Source organism: Myotis yumanensis, unplaced genomic scaffold (genome assembly GCF_028538775.1).
Source record: "Myotis yumanensis isolate MYYU_CA2020_CCGP unplaced genomic scaffold, mMyoYum1.0.hap1 SCAF_21, whole genome shotgun sequence".
Lineage (NCBI taxonomy): Eukaryota > Metazoa > Chordata > Mammalia > Chiroptera > Vespertilionidae > Myotis > Myotis yumanensis.
In genome coordinates, this window is record NW_027223772.1 from 14,070,620 (window position 1) to 14,076,619 (window position 6,000).

General features: G+C 44.7%; 1 pseudogene; it reads left to right on the top strand.

Moving 5' to 3' along the window:
- The first annotated feature begins 109 nt into the window (after positions 1 to 109).
- LOC138998970 (proliferating cell nuclear antigen-like) lies at positions 110 to 5,507 on the top strand (annotated as a pseudogene).
- Positions 5,508 to 6,000: the final 493 nt, after the last annotated feature.

Here is a 6,000-nt window from a genome sequence, read left to right on the forward strand (position 1 = left end):
TCCTGTGTTGAGCATCTGCCTCCTGGTGGTCAGTGCATGTCATAGCAACCGGTCGTTCCGCCATTTGGTTGATTTACATATTAGGCTTTTATTATATAGGATAGCCAAGATGTGGAAGCAGCCTAAGTATCCATTGATGGACAAATGGATAGAAACAATGTGGTATTTTATACAATGGGATATTAGTCATAAAAGTGAGATCAGTGATCTTCCTTGCTCTCAGGCTCTCGCCGCTGCGTTAGCCTGCTCACTCTCATCCTGCGATGCCTATGCCAGCTCCATCTCCCCCTCCCTTCACCTCCAGCTACATTGCATTATTGTGACTCCACCACCATATTCAACGTGTGCCCCTGGTCCAGGGCTCCCTCTTGAAAGGGGGCTGGAGGTGCTGAAGGGCCTCATTGAGAGGCCTACAGGACATCAGCCCCAGCAGGGAACGTGCAGAGCCGGGGCGTGTCCCACGTCTCACCCTGCATCCCGAGGGCTTTGGCATGTACCACTGTGACCCCCACCAGCATGTCCAAAATACTAAAACGTGCTGGCAATTAAAACATCATCACCCTAGGGCTGCTGATAATGCGGACACCTTGGCACTGGTGTTTGAATCTCCAAATCAAAAAAAGGTTTCAGACTATGAAATTAAGTTAATGGGTTTAGATGTTGAACAATGTGTAAGTTCCTATGCAAAAGACGGAGTGACATTTTCTGCAAGTGGGGAACTTGAAAATGGAAATATTAAGCTGTCGCAAATAAGTAATGCCGTTAAAGAAGAGGAAGCTGTTACCATAGAGATGAATGAGCCAGTTCAGCTAACTTTACACTGAGGTATCTGAACTTGACCAAAGCTACTCCCCTCTTTCCTACAGTAACAATCAGTATGTCTGCAGATGTACCACTTGTAGAGGATCACTTGCTGATATGGAACATTTAAAGTATTATCTGGCCTCAAGATTGAGGATAAAGAAGGATCTGAGGCCCTAGCTGGTTTAGAGCCAGCCTGCAAACTAAAGGGTCTCAGGTTCAATTCCAGTGAAGGGCATGCATTTTGGTTGCAGGCTCGAACCCCAGTCCCAGTTGGGGCATGTGTAAGAGACAACCAATTGATGTGTCTCTCTCACATCGATGTTTCTCTCTGTCTCTCCCCCTCCCTTCTACTCTCTCTAAAAACCAGTGGAAAAATATCCTTAGGTGAGGATTAACAACAACAAAAGTCTCTTCTGTCACCAAATGTTTACCTCTGAATACATCCTATATAATAAAAGTCTAATATGCAAATCAACCGAACAGCAGAACGACTGGTCGCTATGATGCGCACTGACCACCAGGGGGTAGACACTCAATGCAGGAGCTGCCCCCTGGTGGTCAGTGAGCTCCCACATGGGGAGCTCCGTTTAGCCAGAAGCCAGGTGAGCGCAGTGGTGGTGGCAGGAGCCTCTCCTACCTTGGCGGCAGTGCTAAGGATATCCAACTGCCGGAATAGGCCAGCTTGGGAGCTGGCCTAAGCCAGCAGTCGGAAATCCCCTGAGGGCTCCTTTACTGTGAGAGGCACAGGCCGGGCTGAGGGACCCCTCCCCCCGAGTGCATGAATTTTGTGCACCGGGCCTCTAAGTATGTAAATAATGTTTTCTGTAAACCTATTTTTTTTTCCATTCTCTACTGGATAAAGTGTCAAGTCAGATCTGGTCTTATTAACCTAGAACTACTGCCTTATCCAGAAATACTCTTTAGGCTTTTTATAACAAAGGGTTTTGGCTACTAATGCAGTTCTAAGAATTGTGTTTACAATTTAAATAAAAGTTATTTGAATTTCAAACATCACAGGACAGTGCTTTCATCTGAACCACGACTGTTGCAAGTATCACAGGGAATTCACACCTAATGCTACCTTTTTGTGTAAATGTGTTTTATTTTTCAGTCTAGAGTAGCCAGACATAAATACACTGGATAATAGCTGTAAAAAGTGTTCCAAGTAGCTGAAAAGATATTTGGGAGGATTCATTTGCCAAACTTATTTTTGTGTGATTTTTTTTATTTAAATTTTTTTTAAAATTTTAAATTTATTGATTGATTTTATAGCAAGAAGAAGAGAGAAACATGGATTTGTTGCTCCACTTACTTATGCATTCACTAATTGATTCTTGAATGTGCCCTGACTGGGTGTGGGGAAACACGGGACTTGGTTGGAAAGCCTGTAGGGAGGATTCTCTGAAAGGTCAGAGGCCTCTAGGGGACCTTGCTTAAGGCGGCAGCCCTTCCTTGACTTTTCCAAAGAAGTCTGAGCCCCCAAGTGTTTTGCTAGACTCTTTATGTTTAGACTTCGAAACGTCCTTATTTAAAGGATGCATGTGTCTTCTCAAGGATGCTTACCCAGATGATAGTATCTAATAGTTAATTTTAGTTCAAGCTGTTGTTACAATAAAAGCCTAAGGAGTCATGCAAATGGGCCTGTTTGGTTCCTATAGCCAAGCATTCCCTTAGCCCTCTCTTTCACAGAAATGTGTGTCAGAGTAGTCATTCATCCGTCGCTCAGGGACTGCTGGTCAGTCCTGGCAACTGGGGGTTGAACCTGTAACCTTGGCATATCATGATGATGCTCTAACCAACTGAGCTACCTGGCCAGGGCTGTATTATTTTAACTCAAGAAATGAATAGAGGAAAATAGAACATATTTTATATATTTCATTATTTTGTCATTTTTGTTAGCAAAAACTAACACTTTCTCAGAAGCTTAATGTACTCAAAGTGTGTGGGCTTTATAAGACTAGCATTGTTGCAGGGCAGTGTTTCTTTAGCCTAGGGAATCCTATATAATAAAAGAGAAACATGTAAATTGACCGTTCCTCCACTATGCTCACCAGCCAATCAAGAGTGAGTATGCAAATTAACCTGACAACAATGGCAGGTTAATTTGCATATGCAGGTGTCAAAGCGCCCCCGGGAGGCGACTGTGGCTGTGGGCTCCCAGGACCATTGCTGGCCCCGGGAGGCGAGGCTGGCCAAGCCATGCCCACGGGCTCCCGGGACCTTCGCTGGCAGAGAGCAGAGCAGGAGAGCAGGTGAAGAGCAGAAGGTTTGGAGGACTTGGCAGAGCAGGAGGCCCCTGGACATAGAACGGAGCGAGAGAGAGGGCAGCTTGGAGAGCGTGGCTCCCTCTGTCATACAGCTTCCTTATCACAGCTGTGGAAACTGACAGCAGGGAGGAGGAAGTTCCACCCGCCCTCCAGAATCAGCCAGAATCAGCCCTTGGTCAGACAGCTCTCATTGGCCTGACAGCCAGGACTCTCATTCACCTGCATCTCAGACCGTGACAGTAGAGAGGTGGGACTATGTCTAAAGAACAACTGTTGATACAACGTAGCTCTGCAGCCAAAAGATGTCTGTGTTATCAACAGAAAATGTCTGAAGAGCAACTTGCGTCTGATCTTGAAAGAAGGCGGCATCTGTGACAGAATGTATCTGAAGACCAGCTACTGGAAAAATGTTGCTCTGATGCCAAAAACACCGGTGTCATCAACAGAAAATGTCTAAAGACCAATGTGCCTTTGAAGTTGAAAGAAGGTGGTGGCAATGATAGAATATGTCTAGAGAACAGTCATCAACAAGTACTACCAATACTGGTAGGAACTGCCTTCTCAGCAAAAATGGAGTACATGAGGATGCAATCCCCGAACATAGTTGTGGTGGAATGACTGTTCGATGTGAATTTTGCCTATCACTAGATTTCTCTGATGAAAAACCATCCAATGGGAAATTTACTCGATGTTGTAGCGAAGGGAAAGTCTGTCCAAATGATATACAATTTCCAGAATACCCAGCATATTTAAAAAGATTAATGACAAACGAAGATTCTGACAGTAAAAATTTCATGGAAAATATATGTTCCATAAATAGTTCTTTTGCTTTTGCTTCATGGGTGCAAATATTGCATCGCCATCAGGATATGGGCCATACTGTTTTAGAATATACGGACAAGTTTATCACCGTATTGGAACTTTACATCCTTTGGATGGTGTTTCTGGGAAGTTTGCTCAACTCTATATTTTGGATACAGCCAAAGCTACAAGTAAAAGATTAGCAATGCCAGAAAACCAGGGCTGCTCAGAAAGACTCACGATCAACATCAACAACCTCATGCATGAAATAAATGAATTAACAAAATCGTACAAGATGCTACATGAGGTAGAAAAGGAAGCCCAATCTGAAGCAGCAGCAAAAGGTATTGCTCCCACAGAAGTAACAATGGCGATTAAATATGATCGTAACAGTGACCCAGGTAGATATAACTTTCCCCGTGTAACCGAGGTTGCTGTCATATTCAGAAACGAAGATGGAGAACCTCCTTTTGAAAGGAACTTGCTCATTCATTGTAAATGAGATCCCAATAATCCAAGTGCCACTAAAATGAAACAAATCAATATCCTGTTTCCTACATTAGATGTGATGACATATCCTATTCTTTTCCCACATGGTGAAAAAGGCTGGGGAACAGATATTGCATTAAGACTCAGAGACAACAGGGTAATCGACAATAATACTAGACAAAATGTAAGGACATGAGTCACACAAATGCAGTAATTATGGATTTCATCTTTCTGTGTGGGACATGTTCAACCCTATTTTAAATGCAGAAAAATTAACTCAACAGTTTATCGTGGATTCATATTCAAAAATGGAGGCCAATCAGATAAATTTCATCAAAGCAAACCAATCTAAGTTGAGAGTTGAAAAATATAGTGGTTTGATGGATTATCTCAAATCTAGATCTGAAAGTGATAATGTGCTGATTGGTAAAATGATAATACTTCCATCATCTTTTGAGGGTAGTCCCAGAAATATGCAGCAGCGATATCAGGATGCTATGGCAATTGTAACGAAGTGTGGCAAGCCCGATTTATTCATAACCATGACATGCAACCCCAAATGAGCAGATACTGCAAACAATTTACAATGCTGGCAAAAAGTTGAAAGCAGACCTGACTTGGTAGCCAGAGTTTTTAATATGAAGCTGAATGCTCTTTTAAATGATATCTGTAAATTCCATTTATTTGGCAAAGTAATAGCCAAAATTCATGCCATTGAATTTCAGAAATTCGAACTGCCTCACGCTCACATATTATTGATATTAGATAGTGAGTCCAAATTATGTTCCTCTAATTAATTCCCTTTCAATGTGCACGAATTTTGTGCACTGGGCCACTAGTCTTTTATAAGAAGCAGACATTTATTAGACCTGTGATAGAGCCCAAGGAGGATGTTTGTGCAAAACATTTTTTTCTCCAGTATAAACAGCCTTATTTGGAACTTATTCCCTTAAAGGATGAAATGGCTTAAATCCCACGGATGTTGGATTCAACTGAGAAAGTGAAAAGGCCCAGCAGCTGGGAAACGGGCCGTTTAAATGTTACCAGGACCTGTGCCACCAGGCCACTCATTGGCTCCTCCGCACCAGGGGCTTCATCACAGCCCTGTTCCCGCTGCATCTCGTGTTTGGTGGGTTAAAGGGCTGAGGCCAGTTCCCTGGCTGGGGGCCGTGCGGGCTGGGGGGCTGTGCCGTGCTGGGGGGCTGTGCCGGGCTGGGGGCTACCGTGCCGGGCTGGGGGCTGTGCCGGGCTGGGGGCTACCGTGCCGGGCTGGGGGGCTGTGCGGAGCTGGGGGGCTGTGCCGAGCTGGGGGCTGTGCCGGGCTGGGAGGCTGTGCCGGGCTGGGGGCTGTGCGGAGCTGGGGGGCTGTGCCGAGCTGGGGGCTGTGCCGGGCTGGGAGGCTGTGCCGGGCTGGGGGCTGTGCCGGGCTGGGGGCTGCCGTGCCTGGAGGGAGCCTGGCAGTGAGTGGCCTGATGGAACTTTGAGTGATAGTATCTTATCCAGCCTGGTGATGGTTCCAACACTGCATTTGTTAAAACTCATCCAGTTGTACTTTACTGTATGTAAGTTATACCTTAATAAATCTGACATTTAAATAAAGAATGAAATCTTGCCATTTTCAACAACATGGATAGACCTA